Raw genomic sequence first — 23840 nt, 5'->3', positions numbered from 1 at the left:
TTTTTATTTGCAGCACTCTGTCAAAACAGGTAATGTGCCACTCCTTCAGGGATGAGAGAATGGGATTGAACCTTTTAAATTTGGGAAGCAGAGAGTCATATTACTACAAGATGTGGCTGAGCGGCATCTATCCGGTAGGGACAGGTATTCTTCTAGGAGCCTACTGAGGTGAATATGGACAAACGGATGCTCTTTTTCTTCTAGTGGGCCTGCAAATGCTATTGTACCTTCTTTTCTTTCTTAATTTGATAGAAAACAGTAGGACCCTTTCTGGATGCCTTATACTTTGCTGACTATCGTTAACAGGCAGTTGGATGTGGATTATAAATGCCTAAGGTTAATTCAAAAGCAATCCTGAAAAGAAACAGGAAAGTCAGACGGGGGGGGGGGGGGGAATATACCATACATTACCACTTACAGAGTGATTTTCAGACCTTTGCAAAGGCAGCTAAATGTCAATACTATCATTTTTCAGACAGGGAAACAGTCAGAGAGAAATTACAGAATTTACCCTAAGTCTAAGATGAAGAGGAGGGGAATAGCCCCTACATCTCCTGAATTCCTCCCCCACAACCCTGCATTCCCTACACCACAGCCAAGCACCAAATGAGGGGAGAATATTTACTTCAATGGAATTACAACTGGAAGCATTAAGCAGCTAATGTCCAAAATTGCCACCTTAGGGCTACAGTTCACTGTTTCCCCTAGATTTAAAGGGTCAGCTGCCAGAGGAAAACATGCTGGCAAAAGTCTCCCTAAGGGTATGTCTACACGGGGATAAAAAACCCGCGACTGGCCTGGTTCAGCTGACTTGGGCTTGCGGGGCTTGGCCTCTGGGGCTGAAAAATCAGTGTATAGACGTTTGAGCTCAGGCTGGTACCTGAGGTCTGGGGTCTGCGAGGGTGGAGGATCCCAGAGCTCAGGCTGCAACCCAAACCCAAATATCTACACAGAAATTTTTAGTCCCACAACCCGAGCCCCAAAAGCCCGTCAGCTGACCTCCGCCAGCCATGGCCGTGCTGTGGCGCTTTTATCACCGTGTAGATGTACCCTAACAGGAGTCAACTACGACATTACAAATGAGGTCTAACCAGTCAGCAATAAAGAAGATAGCTTCGGCTAAAACTGGCGGGAGTACATTAGCAACATCCTAATGAGCATTGACCTTGGGATAAAATACAGTAGGACTGTCCGTAGCAAGAGTTAGGTGTTTCATTTATTTGGGGTATCTATGTTTCTTTTTAAGTTTTGTTTGTTTATTTCATAATTATGGAATACCAATAATCTAGATTTTATTTCAGATCACTTGCTTCCTGTGTTTTAAGCTCATCAGCACAGCTACGGAGGATAAAATATATCCTGCAGGATCCAAGGCTGAGAAGAGAGAGAAGAGAGGACAGAGGAGATCAGCAGTTTTGCCCTACAGTTCAGCGAAATTTCTTTTCCTCATGCTGTTCTTTAAGCAGAGGAAATACAGCTTGTGAGAGTAGTAGCATCCAATGACACACACAGTCATGGACATAGGTGATATAGGAAATTGCAGGCTTAGAAAACATACTGGTTCTGGGGAGTTAGTTTCTATCTGCAGGTTTTTATTGTCTTTTGTAGACTGTGAACTAGTGTCAAATATAATCCTCCTGGTTATGTAGGCAGCTTTCTGCCCATAAAAGAATGAAGTACCGCTATCTCCAACCTGCAGAGCAGAAACAGCGCAACATGAACTGAGGTGGCAACTTTGACCTGAAAGACGTAATCCAGGGGAAAATTGCAAGATCTGTTGCAGAGGAGATGTTCAGCTGGATCTCTGGAATATCTATGTATCTTTACTTGTGCAAAGATGTCTATGCAACTACTTGTGCATTGTTCTGCAATGGAAAGCTGTGAAAGAGGGGTTTCTCAATGTATAACGATCACACACAGTTTTAGTAGAGCTGGTTGGAAAACGAATCTCCTTGTTTTACTTTCCCCTTTCTTCACACAGCCATAGTGTATTTTAGATGAGTTTTTATTTTCTCTTCTTTTATGTTTCAGAAGTTTTGATATATTTAAATACAATGACAAAACATAGCTGGAGTAAAGATTTCACAATAACACAGTATGATATATTCATAGTTAAATACTGATGAGAGTTATAACAACTCCCTTCCCTCCCTCACCCCCAAAAAAGGAAAAGCATTGAAACCCAATCTACCTGGAGTCCATTTGTAATGTTCTCATGAAATACCAAATATCTTCATGGTTGGTTCTTGTGCCTCTATAGATTAAGGTCTTTTTTTTCCATGAGGACAGTGTCAGTTAACTCAGTTAGCCAGTCAAAGAATTTGTGTGTGTGTGTGTGTGTGTGTGTGTGTGTGTGTGTGTGTGTGTGTGTGTGTGTGTGTGTGTGGAGGGGGGGAGATAGCAGATTTCCTTTTTCATTAAATTAATCTTTTGGACAGTATAAGTGCTGTAGCAATACATTCCCTGGAATTACTCCAATAGGGTAGGTCTTCTAAAATGCCCAAAACACAGAGGAATCCTTACATCTCTCACCTTAGATACAGCACCACTCACTTTCTTCCAAAGTGGGGATATATTTTGACATTCAAGGGCTATTTGAGACAGGTTCGCATTGGAGCTTCATATCTCCAACATTTACTATGTGGGGTGTTTCCAGCTTTATGCAATTGCTCAGGAATCCAATATATCTAGTTAGAAATCCTTTCTGAAAGAAATGCAAAAACAGAGAACTGGATGTTCTGTAACCCCCAAATTTGGCACTACTGTGTGTAACCCCAGAACCTGACATTACTGCAGTCAGCCATTTTGTGTGTCCAGCCACTGCTAGTTGAAAATCAAATACTACGTTGCTAGAAATAACGTTAGGGCTTGAAGAGGCAAGGCCAAACAGCTGCATGTTTGCAGTTCTACTAGTCAGCATGGGAGGATGGGACAGCGAGATAATATACCATGAGAATGGAAGGAATGTTTGGACAGTCAATCTTGGTTTTAAGTGCCCCAACATATACATTGAATTGTTGTTATGACTAGAGATACTAGAAACATTTAGATAAGAGATAATGAGAAGTTTGCTGAAATTAGGATAATTGGTGACCCACTAGGGGTTACTCTGGTGATCCTCTAGGAGTCACTATGAGTTATGTGCTTTGTTTAAGTTAGTTATAAAAGATTAGGCAAAAGGATACACTTTGGAGAAGTCCGAGGAAGCTTTTCTTTGGGCAAGGAGCCAGCAGCCAGATGAAATGAGGGCCCTTTGATATGTGTGTGTGTGTGTGTGTGTGTGTGCGTGCGCTTGCGCTTGAGACCTACTAAAAACATAGTTTTAGGCAAAAGTACCCTTATTTGGACAAATAATTTATCAGGCGGAGGAGCTGCGTCCGCATTTGTTTATTCCTGACACTGCCTGGAGACAAACAGTTAAGTTACCCCTGCTTTGGGTTTTGAAAACTCTGGACAATTCTGTATATATTGTCCCAGAAGTTATCACTCCTGTTGGAGGAAATGGAGATGTTTAGCTCCTTCTCCCATTTTTCTTCTGGGGTACATTTAATAGACTCAATCCAGGAGTTCAGCCATTTGTATGTGTTACCCACAAAATGTTTTTGGTAATTATACTTTTTAAGGTACACTTCAAATGGAGTGTTATTCCTCAGTACCTTTATAATTCTGAGTCAAAGATTAGTGTAGAAAGACCTTGCTGTATTGGTAGCTGGGGTTTAGCACTAAGAATTGTAAAGGAGGCGAATGTTGTCCATTCAATATCTTTTACAGTTAATATGCCCTTGGTTAACCAGGTGGATTTGAATTTTGAGCAATTAGCAAATTTAAATTGGGGATTATTCCAGATGCCTTGGAAGAAGAGTCAATGAGATTGAAAGTGGTAATGGACTTGATTTTCTGCAGAACACTCTAACAGGAGGTAAATGTTGTGGTTTTCCCTAAAGGTGCAGGCAACTGCTTTGAAAATGGAAGTTTAACGAAGGGGTTTAATAATTTTTCTTCAATCTCAAGCCATACTGGGGCTTGGGAAGAGTTGGTGGGACAGAACTATCTTATTAAAAATCTTATTTGAAAAGCCAGGTGATATAAATACAAAACAGATAATCTCACTCCTTCTTTTGGCCATAATTTCTATTTTGTGGGATAGCCATGGTGTCTTCATACTCCATAAGAATTGTTGTGCAACTCTATTTATTTTTGTGACAGTTGAAGCAGGAAATTTAAGTGGAATTAAGCTAACTGTATACATTAATCTCGGTCCTACATTCATTGTAATAGGTTCTTTCTCAATAAAGATATTGCTAGTAAACACCATTTCTCCACATCTTTTGTCACTTCTGTAAATATCACATCCATATTTGCAGATGCTATCTTTGACAAATCAGAGCATATCCTGATCCTAAGTAGGTCATCTCTTTGGGTGAATGGAAGGAGAATGGTTGTATTTTAAATGGATTTGATTTATGAGAAATATCCATCAATTGAGACTTGTTCCAGTTTATCCAAAATCCTGATATCTCATCGAAGTAGTTTACCGCAGATAGTAGCGGTGGAATCGAAGAAGAGGGATTCTTGAGAGTGAACAGAATATCATTCATGTATAGGCTAATCTTGTATTCTTTATCCAGAATTGTAATACTGTCAATGGAGGGCATCTGATATATGCTGCTAGCATTTCCATGGCTATGTAAAACAGCAGAGCCGATAGAGGGCATCCCTGACTCATTATTCAACATAACTGAAAAGTAGAGGTGATAGCACCATTTGTCAGAACAGTGGCAAAGGGTGTTTTGTAAATACACCTCTACCCCGATATAACGCTGTCCTCGGGAGCCAAAAAATCTTACCGCATTATAGGTGAAACCGCGTTATATTGAACTTGCTTTGATCCACCGGAGCGCACAGCCCTGCCCCGCCCCCGGAGTGCTGCTTTACCGCGTTATATCCAAATTCGTGTTATATTGGGTCGTGTTATATCGGGGTAGAGGTGTAATATCAATCCAAGTAAGAAATTTAGGTTTAAATCCTAATTTTCTCAGGATTGTTTGTTGTTATAGCCATTCCACGTGTTTGAAGGACTTTTCAGCATCTAACGGTAGGATAGCAGCTGGAACATCAGTTGTCTGTGCCTGGCGGATTAAATGGTGTATCTTCTGAATATTGTCCACTCTAATCTGCTGTGAATAAAACCCACCTGGTCCGCATGAATGTCTAATGGAGTAATGTTGCTTAAGTGTGAAGTGAGAATCTTTGTAGGTTCAACAAAGAGACGGGGTGGTAATCACCACAATGAAGACCATGTTGTCTTTTTTTAGAATTAGGATAATAACTGCCATCCTCACGTCCTTTGACAGCATCTTTTGTAAATATTTCATTGTAAACTTCTGATGCTCTAATTGATTGATAAATGTCTCACACAATTCTGCAGGAAAGTCATTGCACCCAGGTGGTTTGCCGTGCCAATTGCTTGCTTAACTTCTAGTAGAGAGAGGTATCGGCAATGTATTTAGGGGTACTCCCTCCATAATCTGGTCAAATTGATTGGAATCAAAGTCACTATTCATAAAAATCTTCATAAAGTACAAAAAGACTACTATCCTGTAGCAAAGAGGATATAGTGTTAGTGTATGAAGCTATTTTAATTTTCCTTGGTAGGGGTTTGCCCACTTTATCCCCCCCATTTAAAATGCCTCTGTTTAACTTTATTAAGCTTGAATTCAATCTGGATAGACATACATTCATTGCATTTGTATTTTGAGGTAATGAGTGAGTGTAGCAGCTCATTATTCTGAGTGTGGGTTTTTTTTTTTTCAAATTTAGCAATCTCCTCTGCCAAAAATTAAGTAATTTATTCCCTTTTTTCTTCTTTTTAGATGCAATTTTTATGTATTCTACCCTTAAGGTAGCCTTGAGTGCTTCCCATAAAGTTGTAGTAGAGGAGACAGTAATTTTATTTTTCTTCAGGAAGTTGATAATGGATGTTTCAATCATCTGAAGAAATTCAGGGTCTCTAAGTAGATGAGTGTTTAACTTCCATTTTGAGGATCCTGTAGCACTATGACCAGTATATATGTGAAGAAAAATTGGAGCATGATCAGAGATGATGATATTACCAACTTCCGCCTTCAGACATGCAGGAGCGAACACCTTAGATATCATAAAAAAATCTAATCTGGAATTAAAGACATGAACTTTAGAGAAATGTGTAGTCACACTTCCTAGGTTGCTGCATTCTCCAAAAATCCTCTAGTCCAATATCGGATGGTTTGCAAATGCCTGAAGTTTCCACCTAAAACACTGAGATTTGTCTATGATAGCGTCCATGACAGTATTTCACTCTCTTCTTAGTACCACTGGGATATCAGCTCTGTTGGAAATAATGTCAGATATTTCTGCAGTAAAGGATGTGTTCCCATCATTAGGATGATTTGCACTCCTCAAGATTATTATCTCACTCTTGAAAATGCCTTCAATTATTATAGGTTTCAGAGTAGCAGCCGTGTTAGTCTGTATCCGCAAAAAGAACAGGAGTACTTGTGGCACCTTAGAGACTAACACATTTATTAGAGCATAAGCTTTCGTGGACTACAGCCCACTTCTTCGGATGCATATATATATATCTCCTCAATATTTATTCCACTCTATATGCATCCGAAGAAGTGGGCTGTAGTCCACGAAAGCTTATGCTCTAATAAATGTGTTAGTCTCTAAGGTGCAACAAGTACTCCTGTTCTTTTTTCAATTATTATGTACCTCTGGATCTGACTGTGACTGAAATACACTAAAAAGTTAGGATCTTGTGGATTAGTACCATTACTCCCCTGCTTCTGGAGTTCAAAGAGGAGTGACATTCATGTCCCACCCTTAGTTTTTTTTTTACTCTGTCTTCATCTTCATTCCTTAAATGGGTCTCCTGAAGAAAAGTTATGTGACATCCATTTGATTTTAAGTGCCTTCAAGTTTTGATTCTCTTGGACATTTCTTTAAGCCCCCGTACAGTTTAGGAACAAAACTTAATAGAGTTCATGAAAGTCAGTGATTGTTCAGATTGAAACAATAATACTAATTGATGACCAATATATCAACAGCCTCCGAGTGCTTCTTCATGCAAAAAACCCATACACCACACACCTTACTCTTAACATCTCAGACTGCCACTACTGGCAAGTTCAGGTCCCACATGGCATATACCCATATCCACACACTCTCGCCCATGCACAATATAAATTAATTAGGAATCTGCCAGAAATATACTTATATTTACCAAAATTCCTACATGTGCCAAGACATATAAATGAATGAAACCTATTGTGTCATAGATATGAATGCATAAGTAATAGTATATGGTACATAAATGTTAATATGCACATGGTATATACATATTTATACTAATAGACTAATAAAAAGGTAAACATGAAGTGACATAACTGATACTATGTGTTCAAATAAATACGAATATATTATTACTAAGGCTACATTTTAGTCATAGGTATTTTTAGTAAAAGTCATGGACAGGTCACAGTCAGTAAACAAAAATTGTACTATACCCCTGCCTAAATCTTGAGAGTGCCGCAGGTGCTGGAGGGGGGACGGCCCGGGGGGCGCTGTGGGGAGGCACAGACATTGGGGGGGCAGTCCAGGTGGGTGATTGGGTGGGAGCAGCCTGGGACCCCCACTGATGCTGGGGGTGGGGGAGAGTTGGCGGGGTTGTCAGGCTCCTTATCCGGCTTTTCAGAAATGGCGATATGTCCCGCCCCAAGCTCCTATCTCCGCGCACTGCCAGCTCCACAGCTCCCATTGTCCGGGACATGTTGCCATTTCTGGGGAGCCCCCCTAAGGTAAGCGCCCCATCCCCTTCTACATCCCAACCCCCAGCCCTGAGCCCCCTCCATACCCAAATTCCTCCTGCTGCTGTTGGGGGGGGGGAGGGGCAAGACTGCCCCAGCAGCAGCGGGTGCGACTGGCCCGGGGGCTACCTGAGCTGCTCGAGCAGCACCAGAGCCAGCCCCACTGGCCACTGCAGAAGTCATGGAGGTCACGGAAAGTCACGGAATCCGTGACTTCCATGACCTCTGTGACAAACTTGCAGCCTTAATAATTACCATACACATATTATAAATATAGCAATTATAACGTTGGGTAAAAAGGTAAAAATAAATATACAAGTGCCTATATAAAGTGCTACTGATAGTCACAAATAATACACAAATAAATAGTTATGAACATATTAGCATCATGCATATATTATAACCATATACAAAGACTCATAAATATATAAAAAATATTTAAAAAGATGTGGAGAAATTGGAGCGGGTCCAGAGAAGAGCAACAAGAATGATTAAAGGTCTTGAGAACATGACCTATGAAGGAAGGCTGAAAGAATTGGGTGTGTTTAGTTTGGAAAAGAGAAGACTGAGAGGGGACATGATAGCAGTTTTCAGGTATTTAAAAGGGTGTCATAAGGAGGAGGGAGAAAACTTGTTCACCTTAGCCTCTAAGGATAGAACAAGAAGCAATGGGTTTAAACTGCAGCAAGGGAGGTCTAGGTTGGACATTAGGAAAAAGTTCCTAACTGTCAGGGTGGTTAAACACTGGAATAAATTGCCTAGGGAGGTTGTGGAATCTCCATCTCTGGAGATATTTAAGAGTAGGTTAGATAAATGTCTATCAGGGATGGTCTAGACAGTATTTGGTCCTGCCATGCGGGCAGGGGACTGGACTCGATGACCTCTCGAGGTCCCTTCCAGTCCTAGAATCTATGAATCTATGAATCTATAAATAAGTAGAAGTAGAACATATGTACATAAGTTGCCTGGTTTTCCAAATCACAGTTCCTATTCTTCAGGGCTTATACTCTCCAATTTATTTTCCTTTCTGAGAGGATCATGCTGTTATTCTTAGTGAGATCTCGTCTCAATTTCTGTAGTGATTGCCAAGCAAACGATGGTGTAAGAGGTATTTCACAGAGTCTGTCAGCTTCATTATGAAGATCGAAGGATATCTGGGGTGTAGTAGTAGGATTTTGTGTTTATATTTTATATAATTTAAAATAAAAAATAATAATGTAGCATGTATTAAATGTATTGGTGTATAATCAAAATCTATGTCAGAGCTGATATGAAGGCAGTAACGGACGTTTTAGGATCACCACTTTGTTATAGGTTTAGCATTTTAGAATAAGTAAAAGAATGCAATAATTGTTTTTCTCTTTCATTGCAATCTGATGTTCCTGTTCAAATGTTCTGTGTAAATCAATTCAGTTTTGTGTGCAAATAAGAAATGTGTGTGTTAAAAATAAACATAAAGGCCATCACCAAACCAAATGTTCTAAAAAGAAATCAAGAACAAACACAAGGGTGCCAGAAAATTATAACACACCCCATTGAAATGTCAAAAAAGAGCAAACTAATGACAATAAAAATAAAACAAGCACCTATCAATGGGAACAAAATAGCTGTAATCAAAACCAGCCTGGGCTAACTCCCTTAAAAAACGTAATAAAAAAAAACAGTTTAAAAAAACAAGCACTAGTCAAACAACAATTGATTACAGCATGACAGTGCAAAATTCATTAGTCCCAATAAAAAAAAAAACCACTATATAAACAGCGTGCCTTGCCATAAAACTTTGGGTTCGTCCTGTCAAGACTTCCCCGGAGATTGTGTCGTGACTGACAGAACCCGGCTCCTCCCTACCCGTGATCAGCCTAGCTGGCCACAAGATTGATCCGGACTAGTAACTATAACATCGACTAGCGTGTGTGTGTGTGTGTGTGTGTGTGTGTGTGTGTGTGTAATTAAATGCATATGCTAATTGTTGTCTCTTCAATAAACGCGGTGTATTGCCTTTTCCCCTGAAAAGATCTTCTTATAAACATAACAGAGGCAATAGTTAATATCTGATCCCCTGAGAGCTCACTTGATGCCATTAAATGCATCTCTCTTCTTGCTTTATTTTACAGAGAAGTCTGGATACAAAAAGCATTTTAAATCCTTATATTTAAGTGTTCCTTTTTGCCTAGCAGCAGACATCAGCTTAACTGTGTCATTAAATCTTATCAATTTAAAGATGATGGGTATGGAGTTATTATTGTTCTCTTTTCTTCTGCCCCCTGACACTCGATGAGTCCTTCCCATCCCCAGGGGAGACAACCAGGATGCAATATAGCGGGGGACAGGTGGTGTTCTGGAGAAAATGAGTCCCCCAGTAACAGCAAATTATTCCTGTGTTACCATTTTTCCAGATCTTCTTGTTTCTCCTCAATTCTGGTTATACTTTGCATTAAGGAAGCAATCTCCATTTTAACTTTCTTCAGTGTTATGGCTTTTTTTTGTCATTTGTTACTTATAGGTCAAACAAGCTTTGACTTCTCTCACATTTTTAGAGAACTCACATATATCTCGAGCTAAAAGATCAAATTTGGTACTATTTTTCCCAGCAGGATCCATAACAACAAAACAAACAGGGTCCTCCTTATCTAATTAGTAAATTTCTAAGAGCAAATTATGATTTAGATACCTGAGAGCCCTTAACTGATGAGAGTTAGTCAGGGGGTGAGGGTGGGGGTTGAAGACACCAGACGTCAGGCAGCCATCTTCTCTAGAGGTCACACAATCCCCCCCGCTTCTCCTATTTCTTATCTTTTCTGCCCTGGTTTCCATCCAGTTCCTTCTCTCTTTCTCTTCCACTTCTTACTTCCCCATTTCTTTTCATCCATCCTTCCATCTTCCCTTGCTTTCCCCATCCATTCCTCTCATTGATTTTGCCCACTATATATTTGCAGGGACCATTTTGTATAGTTTCTAACTCGGGGGGGGGGGGGGGGGGGGAGACCCATGTCTACTATCTGAAAGGCATGTGATTCCACTGTAACCTATTTTTATTAGGCTGGAAGGATTAGATTTTTAACAGTAAATGTTGGTAAACATTGATTTCACCATACACTCTCAAACAACAACAAGAAAAAATTCTCTACTGATAACAATCAAAATTTACAAATAGGTAAAGTAAGAAAATTGCTGCTTGAGAACTTATTAGAGTCAAAATCATGTGATTTAGATTTTTGAATTAGTCTTTTTACAAGTAGACAATAGTAAAAACAGGTATGATTTTTTTTTGATTTAAGGATATTTATTTTATATATTTTGACGATGTTTTGATAATGTGTGTTTTAGTGGTTTATGAAGCTTTAACTTTCTGCTTCTCAATGTCTGTCATTAAATGATTGTCTGATGTCCCCTCTCAATTTCCCATGAGTGTGAATTTTAAATTGATAAAAGTCTAAAAAAATCTTTAAATCAATATTATCCCATCATGATTGTAAAAGAATTGAACTCTGTCAACCCTATTTATTATAGTGCATTGACGCTCTGAAGGAACCCAAGTATGTGGTAAAGTCTAATATTGTTTCTCTATGTTTGTGTTTTATGCAGACTTTCTAATGTGTGAATGAATTTTTAATGGGGTAAAAATAGCATCAGATATAGGTCCAGATTCGGATCTCACTTACAATGGTCTAAATGTGGAGTAATCCCACTGAAGTCAATAGTGCTACTCCAGATTGACACCAGAGTGAGATTAGAATCAGGCTTCTGATTCTCAGTGTACTTCCACAATACAGGATTTTTTTGGGAAATAACAAAATTATTAATATATTAACAATTGGCACCGACAAGAAATAGAAAAGTTCAAACTCATGTCACAAAGATGTCCTCAATTGAACAAGTAACTGTTTTCATCATCAAAACAGAAGCATTATTTTATCTCTGTTAACAACATTTTAAAGCTCCTTAAATATTCTGACATGAATAACAATGCAATTTTGTGAAAGGAACTTTTTTGATTGTAGCTAATCATGTCAATTTACAAAACATTCTCCAATGTTTGCTAGTTACCCATAACTGTTCTTGTGTGTTGGATTTTTATTGTGAAAGGTATATTATTGGCTGTAAATATATATATTAAGTGCCAACCAGAGATACGTGATATCAGGAACATGCACCACAAAAAGGTAACGTATCTATAGAAGTAGGATAAAGCCACAGTTAAGAGTTAGGACGCTCCATTATTTCACACTATCCATCTACCCTGATTCCAACATGCTTGGAGTTCAACTTCGTAACTATCATGCTTGGAGTTCAACTTCGTAACTATCTTGTTTTCTCTCTGAAGGTGTCAGCAGCTGAATTTTCAAAAGCAGCCTTTAAACCACGATGCTCATGTCCATGTGTTTCAAGTAGGGCATCTAAAATTATTGGACACTTTTGAATATTTTGCTCCAGAATGAGCTTAGTCTGCAACTTTCTATTGTCCAGTCAAATAAATGACTTTAAGACATCGGAAAGGATACACCATTGTAGCCCAATCTATAGATTATGTATTAATTATATTGATTACCTAAAAATTCCCAGTTATCTCTTTGAGGTTTGACAGGTTCTTGTCCCTAGATCAGTCCCAGTATTATTAAAATTACTGTTCAGTTTGGAACCCTGATGTGCACAGTTGTAACACTCACATTTTAGGAATCCTTATGTATTTACAATAGTTTATTAATACATTTAGCAAAGTCACAAACACTCTAACCCAGCAAGGTAAATAGAGATAATACAGAATGTACATCTGCACAGCCATATACTCACACCATCCCTTGCAGAATACCCTGAAATGTTAGACATCATCTTCCTCATCACCACCACCTTTCTCATCATCACTAGTGGCCATCATCCTGGCACCTCCCAAGAGCTACATTTCTCTCCCATCCCACGCATAGGCTGGGATACAACTTTCATAGTATGTTACACTTACGCCACTATGTCTAATGCACATTCAGTAGGGGTTTCTCCCCTCTTCTTTATTTGTATTTCCTCACCCTACTAAAGTTAACGTGTCCTTCTTGTATAGGTTAGTATATTAATGATCTCAACTAATTATCATATACGTCAATTCATTGTCATGACCCTCTTCTGATCATGTATCTGCCAATGTTCTATCCAAAAGCCGGTGTTAGCTCATGTTCCTGCAGTTGGCTGATATTGTTATGGACAAAATTCCCCCTTACACATACTATTTCCAGTTCCCCAAAACATAGGGGTGACCAGAAGGCCATTTATCTGTGCCAAAGTTCATGGGCCTCAGGCTTTATGCTAAATATCTTACAGGATACAGGCCTGTAGATTCTTGCATTACTGCTGAATAAAATAAATAAATAATATATAACAATCCATAAATAAATACATTCTAAAGCTAGCTCTCTGGCCTACACTATTAAGCAATCAAACATTACGAAGGTCTAAAGATTACTTGACATGTAATCTTTCTTAGTTCTTTCCCTGCTCTCTTTTACTGTTGCTGTTTTTACCCCTTTGCCCAGTTTTTTTTAAAAGGACATCTAGAAGACCTTAAGGTGGCCACAAATTTATTCTAGCTACTATTAGCACTATTGTTCAATCCACTATCCACTTTTTAAACAGGCTAAATCAGCATTTCTAAAGCCAGTAACTCCATCAAAGAAGCAGACACACTGAGACAGCATAAACATCGTAACAAGTAGCAACACACTTAAAAGGTCACAATCAACTTTATCAACACTTCATTACTTTTTTTTTTTTAGTTTTTATGTATGGGATTTACTGGTATTTTGAAGCAGTTTTCCAATTTAAAAACACATCTTGCATCTGTAAATAACAGCACTCCTTAATACAAATTAGGGGCCCAAAGCAAACCCTCTCAAATTTGGGAGGTATTTCAAATCTGAACCTTGATCTAAATTCTACAAATGTCTCCCATGTTAGTAATGGGTAGGACCAAAATCTCATATCTGAACCCTGGGGGATGTGAAATGCAGACCCAAATGTATGCCCCAACCACCTTGACAGTATATATTTAAGGCCCCGGTTCAGGACAGCACATAAGCACATGCTAAATTCCATACCTTCACTTTGAGAGACTTTAGCACACACTTAAGTGCTGTTCTGAATGGGGACTAAAAGCCCAGTGCTTTCTCACATTCTTCCTTTGGGTATGTGCGTGCAACTCCTGATCTAGTCAATGACAGTTGGGCCCATGTCACTGAGGAGAGAACATAGCCCTTTGTATATAAATTGGTATCAGTCATATTTGCCCCCATTTGCATTAGAAAGTAAATTCGCGAAGCACATATCATGCTAAATGATGCTCTTTAGATACATGTTTACATAGTATCTACAAACACACTAGACAAACAAATCACATGAAAAAATTAGTGGAATTCACTACCTCACACACAACATAATTCTCATTTTTCATGAAGCAGAGAAAGGCTACTTACACTATTTTCTGTTTCAGCTCTGTTCTCCTTCCACTATATAGACCTCTTTGGGGTATAAATCTTGTCTTCAAACAATTTAAGGGGTGTTGGGAGGAATCTATTTTTCTCCACCAGAGTTTTCAAAAGCCAATATTTCCTGAAGGAAGTCAAACAGTGATATTCGTTTACTAGACAAAGTAACTAGTCTCAGTTGTCTGAGTAATTGGCACAGGAAATCCCTTTGTGGGCCTCCATCTAAGCCCAGGGCCACTTTAGGAAAGAGGAGCCTATTATTTTTTTATGCAATGGCATCAAAGTGAGGATATCCTGCTATGGGCCTTGAGGCTCTGAAAGGTTTGTTTTAGGTCCTTGTGCAATGAGATTTTGTAGTTAAATATGTTTCAAAATTGCTCTAACAAAAATCACTGGTACACATGATTTATTTCTTAATCAGAACATTGCTCTTGAATACACTTATGAGAGCTGCAGGCTCTTTAATTTTGCAATTAACATTGATTAAGTCACTATGTGGCCATCTTTATCTCTCCCCCCGCCATACTATTATATACATTAGAACCCCGGCCTTTAATTTCTGGGTCATGGTTGGCTTTAAACTGTTCTCATCAACTCTGCAACTTTATATACCTCAAAGATGATATTGGCAACAATAGGTCTATGCTGATTTATGCCAGCTGCGGATCTTTCCCTTTTCATTAAGAGATTCCAAGTGATGGAGAATCTGCTGCATCCCTTGGGAATCTGTTCCAATGGTTAATTACCCTCACTGTTAAAAACGTGTTTCTTATTTTCAGTTGTAATTTTGCTGACTTCAACTTCCAGCCAATGGATCCTACAACTCTTTTGTCTTCTAAAAAAGACCCAGATTGCCTTCTCTGAGGCTGAGACTCAGGACCATCAGACTAGGAGATTGACACACTGCCTACTGAGCTAAGACGACATTTGCTGGATGCGGTTTCTAATCTTTCATGATACTTGGATTGGAAGCTCTTCTGAACCTGGAGTTTGTACTTTGTTTAGCCACATTTATGGCATTTAAAAAAACCCCCCTAAATAGAAGGTTACGTGGTGAATTAATCACAGTCCATAAGTACCTACATGGGAAGAAATTTCTAGTGGATAAAGACATATCAAGCTCTAGTGGGTGGAAGATGCAGCTAGATAAATTCAGACTGGAAATAAGGTGCAAATTATTAACAGCAATTAATCATTGGAAAAATTGACCATGGTATGTGGTATATTTTCCATCACTTCAAGAAATTAAATCAAAACTGGATATCTTTCTAAGAGACATAGTCTACCTCCACCTTAAATTATAGGCTTGATGCAGAAATTACTGAGTGAAATTCTATGCCCTCTGTTATGCAGGAGGCCAGATGAGAGGATCATAATGGTCCCTTCTGGCCTCAAATCCTATGAAAGTATGACAAGAACCATCCTTCTCTCACTGCACATACTAGAAGAGATTACAATGCAGGAAGTTCTCCGTTGACCTACAAATATATTTCTACCAATTTTAATTTGTCCTTTTTGTTCCTGATACTTTCACTCAGCAAAGTGGACAGCTTTCTTGAGGAAGTGAGTCAGAAAGGAGAAAAAAATATTAATAGCTCAGCTGGCTTTAGGATGAATGGTTAGATTCCATGGGCTTAGATATCTGCTGGTGTAACACCAATCAGTCTATCAGAGAATTAGGCCACACAACTTTAACTTAATACTTTATAATTTTTTTTAAAAATGATAGGGACGGAAGGCTAAAAATCCAACCCACACAAATGCAGACTGCTGCAAAGCAGACAGAAGCTTAAGTGTCCACTGGTTCAGATAAGGGATAGAGAAGTCTGCACTGCATTAAAGAAGCAATGGTATTCTAGCTGGCAACTCCTCTCCTTCAACAATTAGAACACCATTTTGTTTTTCCATTTAAAGTTTATTTATCTATTTTGAAAATCTTAGTAAATTATAATTGCATAGAGAATTTGCTTTAATTATAATATAAAAACATAACCCTTGAGGGGGAAAAAGGATATTGTGGTTTTTTAACAAGGAAGACAAACAGCTACTCATATTGACTGGTATCCCAATATTAATTCTTCCCTCCCTTTACCCTGCCAGAGGACACTTTTGACCACGAGACTGTTGATGAAATGCAACCAAATATCTGGGTCCCATGAAGGTTCATATTGCAGAACACCAACAGTGCTAACTCTTACACTGAGTTTTTGTTAGAAATGGTGGTAGCATGGTATAGAGAGGTAACTCTGATGGAAAAGTCCTATAGAATATAACTTTTCTCTTGGTGATTAACCCATCCTACAGAATTCAACAGAAAATAATATTCTCACTGTAGAATTCTAGGACAGTTCAAGAAACCTATAGAAAGGCTTTCAATTTCCATAAAACCCTACCAGTTTAATTCCTATTACATTTTCATAAGAAGAACATCTGGACAGTCAGCCAGGGCAACTGATGGGATAGTTTGTTTTGACTTCAATATCCTTGGAAGAGTACAGAGCAGCTCTAAACTGGCCAGCATACTGGTTGTATGCTATTCTATGAGTGCTCTCAATCACATCAGGTCACTCTTCTTTATAGAACATGGAGCATCTACAGCAGATCTATGGATTCACTCCCATTACAACTTTCAATCTGATTGAAGTACTAACCTTTCAACCTTGCACTTTCTCTAACCATGTAGGTATGCGAGGGGTATCATTAGCCACCTGATTTCTGACTGCTTTCCATTACTGTACATTAGATGTTTCATACTGTATGATGTATTGGCAGTCAAACCAGGCATCTGGTCCTTTGTAAAATTCAGTGAAAAGAACAAACCTTAAGATTCCATCCCACAGAGTAAAGCACACTAAGATTTATTTAAATTTTATCCTCTTCAGAAAAGAGCAATGTTCTCATGAAAGTTGTTTTAAAAAAGATACTATATACAAAAGGCACTTTTACTTCTAAAAGCAACTTCAGCATTATGGGCACACAAGACAATTTAATATGGAAACATATTTTAGCTAACCAGGATTTCTTCTGTATATTTATGACCATGAACCTTATGTTCTACACTAGGTGGAAAGTCAACTTGAGGCAGACGGGAGATAAACACTTTCTTCTCAGTCTATAAAAAGTAACCAAACAACTGAAGAGTTTGCTTACTCACATTTGCTTGTCTTTTACTACAGTGTTTACTATTTGTAAGTTATATGGATTTAATCAGGCTGCAACTTTATTATTAGATGTCTGGGACTACCTGGCAGATAAACGTGTACAGTGCAGGCAATTCCACGTTTATTCAAATAACTACCCATGGCTTCCACCAGCCCCCCCCTTCATTTTCCATCCAGGACACCCAGCCAACCCATGGCTTGGACCTTACCATCTCCCCATCTTGTAGGAGAGTTAAGGTGGGCTATAAGAACGGGGGTTGGCTCCCTGTCATACCAATCATAGGAGTCCTGAAACCCTCCCCTCACCAATTCCATTCCTTTAATCAGCACATCCTTTTAAGTCCTTTACCAGCCCATTTATCTGGTCACTGGAGGACTTCCCTATGGAGTACCTGCACTGTACATCCACCCCACACTTACAAAATAAGTTGCGACATATAGCCTAACCCCCTTTTCTCCTCACCATAATGGGTCCTCCGTGACACCCACTGGGAGGAAGGCAAATATCCTCACTCCACCTAAACCAATATGGTGGAGAGGTAAAATTTCCTTTCCAGAGCCTCTAAAAAGGAGCGACTAATGCAATACCCACAGCAGGACCTAACCTAACCGGATATTCACACCTCTAGGGGAGGGAGGGAGGGTGCTGCCTTGCCTATTGTGTGGAGAAAGGGCTTCCAAAGGCCAGGACGTGCACCTTTAAAGCCTTCCGGGCCTTACATTCCCTGGGGGTGAGTGAGCACTGCAAAGCTGACCACCTCCCACCCCACCCGCCATAAAGCACTGCTACATTCCTTCAGTAATCCCGGACAACGTTCCCCCCTCTTCAGGTGTGGTGCGGTCATTATACAAACATTCTGTTATAGTGTTAAAGATAGCAAATGCCAAACATATAACAGTTATGATTCAGGAACTTTTCTGTCAGAGGCATTTGGCATGATTCTCCTCTCCCTTACACTGCGGTAAATTCAGGCATAACTGAGCTGAAGTCAGTCAGGGCTTGGGAGGAGTAGGTTGAGCCATGTGTCCTGCTGCGGTGAAAGGTGACTCTTCACCCAGCATTGAGCCTTGGTTAAACATCACAATGTAACCCTAAGTAACTAATTATACCTTTTTGGAACCATTAGCAGACAGCGAAAAGCAATCTGAAAACACTGTCTGTTTGAAAGCTGCAGTGGCACCACTAATGGGGAAAGTCTCTCACTAACCCTTTGACACAAAGGGAAGTTCCACACACACAAGAAAGAGGGAGGAAAAGTTTCTAAGACTGTTACATTCATAAAGCATTTTTAGTAGAGATTCTCTGCTTTGTGATGCATTCTTTTCAAAAACTTGACAATTTTTTTCCTCTGCAGAGAGAACCCTGAACCCTTTTCAGTCTTGACCAACACCCCAATCCTTTTGCTTTTATATTATTATTATTTCACAGTTCCACATCTTAATTTGCTAACCATATGCTCCTCCAATAAAAAATCACAGATGGTTCTTCTCTCTGGCTTATCCTGTAAATTTCTCAGCCGTGTCAGAATAACAATATGCCAAAACCAATGAACTAAACATGCAGCAGAACTAGACAAAACCTTTATCAGGTAGATTCCTGATTTTTTTGTCATTGTTCCATAGTTATCATTAGTCTGATCAAAAATACATTGATTCTTCGGGGCTCTGACAGTTCTCTTTGTTCAAGACATCAGTGCATCTGAATTCATCTTCAAGCCATGATTCTGTATTCTCTTAGGCAACTTAAAAAACCCAGCATTTCTTAACAGGTGAATCAGGACAGAATCAGACTCAATTCATTCCCTATGGGTAGCTGTAGATTTATTTGTTTGTTTGGTACTGCTAGAATTCTGACATTGCTTACTAGCCTTGTCACATCTCTGTCATCCCTATCAATATTTTAAAGTATATATTTAACATTTCACCCCCTCTCTTTCTCACCAGCCTTTTCCATTTCCTTTGAGCTAACAATCTGTATGTAGCTACAGTTGCCATTGAAAGAGGTTCACTGCATTATTTAGTTTTGTTTGCTTTATCTGAACACTGGAAAGAATATTGATATACACACCTGTCTTATTTAAACCCGAGGAAGAGCTCTGTGAAGCTCAAAAGCTTGTCCTCTCCACCAACAAAAGTTGGTCCTATAAAAGATATTACCTCACCCTCCTTGTCTCTCTCTTGTTCAAACTACTAATTCATGAGCTGTGTCTCACTATATTCAGATTTTACAGGGGATGACTAGACTTGTTGTTTGGTTCGCTTTTAAATACCTTATCTTCCAAAATGTTATTCCAAATCCCAGTTCTTCAAACCTCAATTTGACCAAAGACTGATGGTTCATTTCCTTACCCATAGTCAGAGAAAGGGAACAATACACCCATATCCTCAAAAATCTTCACTTATGTCCTACAGTAAGCATCTCATGCAGCGCAAGGGTTGCTATCCAAAACCCACTCAAGTCAACTGCAGCCTTCCCATTTGACTTTAATGGGCTTTGGATGAGGCCAAAAATCTCTATCCTTAGACCCAATCTTGCAAATTCTTACTCTGGGAGAGTATTATTTAATTAGTTATTTAGATTTCTAGCAGAGCTCTGATCCCAGATACCAAGCAACTTATCAGGTTTAAATTTTGCAAAATAAAATTGACAATGGGAGCATGATGCATTGCTATCATACTAATATTTCTCTGCTATTAAATAAGACTACCCAAATGCTAACCCTCTATCCAATCTCCCTCCCTGAATGCCTGAGGGGAGAAAAAGGGTGTTCTTTGAAGCATCCCAGAAGGTTAACAAACTGAGGTTCTGCAGGATCAAGGAGGCAGGGAGTGATTTCCAAAGGGAATCCTCAATCAAAATGTACCAGCAGCACCCTTTGTTTTATACTAGTTGGGTCCTCCCAGCTCAAGCATCTCTGCAGATTCCAGCTGTGGCAGCTTTCCATAAGGAAAAGGTAGTTGTATCTACATGGGTCTTTTCCCCTAAAATTTCCCACCCTTGCTGCCACCAGTGGCAACAACTGCGAAAGTCCTAGAATTATGGTCTTGGGATCACAGGTGCCGACTTCCCCTCTTTCCCATGGGTGCTCAACCCCCCTCTGCCCCCGCCCCCACTCTACCCCTTTCATGAGGCCCTGCCCCTGCCCCGCCTCCATTCCAACTCCTTCCACAAAGTCCCCACCTCAACTCCACCCCCTCCCTGCCCCCTCCCCTGAGCGAGTCACGTTCCTGCTTCTTCCCCTCCCTCCCAGATCATGCTAACGCTGCCAAACAGCCGGGCGGGAAGCGCTGGGAGGTAGGCAGAGGAGCAGGGATGCGGCGCACACGGGGTGGAGGAGGTGGGGTGGGCGGTGAGGGGAGCTTGGCTGCCAGTGGGTGCAGAGCACCTACTACTGTTTCCCTGTGGGTGCTCCAGTCCCAGAAAACCCATGGAGTCGGTGCCTAGGTTGGGATAGTTGGATGGAAATCAGGAGGTCCTGGCTTTGCCACTGACTTTCTGTTTGACTTTGGGCAAGTCACAACCTCTCTATCTCAGTCCTTCATCTAAAAAACTGAGAAAATAAAACTTCCTTTCTCTATGTTAGAGACAAGGTGGGTGAGATAATATCTTTTACTGTTGGTGGAAGAGACAAGCTTTTGAGCTACACAATTCTTCTTTGGTCCTGGGAAAGGTAATCAGAGCATCACAGATAAATACTAGGTGGAACAGATTGTTATGTGAAAGAGGTTTTTTTCCTCCCATGACGGGGAGAGCTGTTAATGAGCCACTTCACTTTGAATGGTCCCTTAAAATATGCATTTACTTCTGCTAAACAACCTGTTTCAACTTGTATTTAGCTGTCACATGCGGAGTACATTTCCCGGACCTGAAGAAGAGCTTTGTGTAAGCTTGAAAGTTTGTCTCTTTCACCAACAGAAGCTGGTCCAATGAAATAGATTACCTCACCCACCTTGTCTCTCTAAGCATGGGAGCTAACACATGTTATGAGGGACCATTCAAAATGAAGTTGGCCAAGAACAAACTCCAGTCATAGGACAAAGGAGGGTTAGTGGGTTATAGATTTTTGTAAAGAGACATAAAATGAGTCCCTCTATCGAGTCCATGGTTTTTAGTGTCTAGCAAAGCTATGAATTTAAGTTCCTAGGCCCTTCTTTGGAAGGTATTGTGCAAGTTTTCTTTGAGGATGGGGACTGAGACGTCAGATATGGAATAACTGTTATGTGAAAACCATTTGCCCACAGGTGATAGGGTGTTTTTGTCTTTTATCATTTTTCTGCGTGAGTTCGTTCAAGAGTCTGGTTTCACCCACGTAGCCGCTGTTGGGGAATTTGATGCACTGGATGACATGTACTACGTGTTGTGATAGATGTGTAAGATCCATGAATCTTGAAAGGTGTGCCGTGAGAGGTACTGATCATCAGAGCAGTGGAGTTAGGTCTGCAGATTTTGCATCTGTTGTTATGGCAGGGACTAGTGTCACTTTGAGTTGGTGTGTGCTGGTCTGTGGGGAGCTGGCTTCTGTTGATGAGCTTGGTGAGAAGAGGGGGTTCAGGAAATATTCCTTCCAGGATGTGGTCCCCACTAGATTTAAACTTTTTGAGTTGGGGTCTGTCTTTTATTATGTGTTTGTACAGTGCCTAGCACAAAGGGGCCCTGATCTTGCATGGGTCCTCTAGATACTACTGAAATACTAGTATTGGTAGCACTACAAATAGAATAGGCAAGTCCTTGGCAGCTCCTGGAATTGTAGTCATCATGTTATTCAAGCCTGCTCAGAGCAGGTAGTCAAAAAAGCCTGGTCTTCCCATACACTGTTCTCTCCCATCATTCTGTCTCTGGCATTGATGCACCTCTGAATGAAACTGACATTGACAGTGAGCAGGGAAACATTTTTATGTCAATCAGTGATACTAACCTAAGGCATCAGCTTTGTTGTTAGATAAATCCTTGGTGCAGACTCTTTCATTTCAGAAGCACAACATGCACTTGGGATCCTAATATATACGTGATATTTTTCATTGCTGGGAAGTAGTTAACATCCAACGCTCACTGGGTGGGACAATAACAAGTGTGCTCCTAATGCTAAACATTAGCTTTATGTTTGTTAAGCTGCTAGCAATTCAGGTTTTCAAGAAAAAGTCTTTTAGTCTATCCCCATTTATATTTAATTTGATTGTCTTTATGAGTTCATCTGTTCAGTTGAAGAAAACAGTTTGGAGATTTGGTTCAGTCCATATTTAGGCACCTAAATAAGTAGTCTGATTTTCAAAATTGCTGATCACCCAGCAGCTCCCACTGATTTTAGAAGAGACTCAGGGTTTGTTGTTGATGTTGATTTTAATCCAGGTCACTTGTTTAGATGCCAAAATATGGATTTAGGAGTCCAACGTAAAGAACCTAGGCCCAGATCCACAAAGGTATTTTCGTGCCTAACTTCCATTGAATTTCAGTGGAAGTTAGGCACCGATATACCTTTGTGGATCTGGGCTCTAGTTTTGAAAATCTTAGCCTGGACTTTTTGGCCATGCCTGGATGGGCTCAAGATAAGATTCTTGGGTGTAATACAACCTACTAGAGCAGACTGAATAGCTCTCAGACTTCACTGTGTTCAGGTTCCACCTTTAAATAAAACAAATTAGATAAGTCCCTTTGGACAGACACCATCTTTGCGTCTTTGTTTGTACAGCACTTCGCACAACGGGATCCTGGGCCATGACTAGGTGCTACTACAATACACTAAATAAATTAAAATGAGAAAGCTTTCATAGGCTATAGGTCTCTCTGCTCAGAGTCCCTGCTGCCTACTTACTTTGCTTCCCATCCTTCCTATAAAAGGGGTAGTGAAACAACTGGAGTGAAGTCCCCCCTTCCAAATTTAATACAGTGCACTCCCACTTTTCATACAAGAACATAAGAATGGCCATACTGGGTCAAACCAAAGGTCCTTCTATCCCAGTATCCTGACTTCTGACAGTGACCAATGCCAGGTGCCCCGGAGGGAGAGAACAGAATGGGTAATCACCAAGTGATCCATTCCCTGTCGCCCATTCTCTGCTTCTGGCAAGCAGAGGTTAGGGACACCATCCCTGTCCATCCTGACTAATAGCCATTGATGGACCTATCCCCCATGAACTTATCTAGTTCCTTTTTGAACCCTGTTATAGTCTTGGCCTTCACAACATCCTCTGACAAAGAGTTCTACGGGTTGACTATGTGTTGTGTGAAGAAATATTTCCTTTTGTTTTAAACCTGCTGCCTAGTAATTTCACTTGGTGATGCCTGGTTCTAGTGTTATGAGAATGAGTAAATAACACTTCCTTATTTGCTTTCTCCACACCAGTCATGATTTTATAGATCTCTA

The 23840-nt window shown here is 39.9% G+C and overlaps 1 long non-coding RNA gene across 2 annotated transcripts in view; it reads right to left on the bottom strand.

The window, feature by feature from the left end:
* LOC135983512 (uncharacterized) overlaps window positions 1-23840 on the bottom strand; it is a 385110-nt gene that overhangs the window by 102597 nt on the left and 258673 nt on the right. The window contains exon 3 of one of the 2 annotated variants that reach the window (XR_010601188.1): window positions 14318-14441. The exons of the other annotated variant lie outside the window; for it this stretch is intronic. This is a non-coding gene — a long non-coding RNA (uncharacterized LOC135983512). Of the gene's footprint in view, window positions 1-14317; window positions 14442-23840 lie in introns of those variants that run through there. 2 annotated transcript variants of the gene reach the window in all.

The sequence above is a fragment of the Chrysemys picta genome, chromosome 1 (assembly GCF_011386835.1).
Source record: "Chrysemys picta bellii isolate R12L10 chromosome 1, ASM1138683v2, whole genome shotgun sequence".
In the NCBI taxonomy this organism is placed as follows: domain Eukaryota; kingdom Metazoa; phylum Chordata; order Testudines; family Emydidae; genus Chrysemys; species Chrysemys picta.
This window is presented reverse-complemented; position numbering and strand designations above follow the sequence as displayed.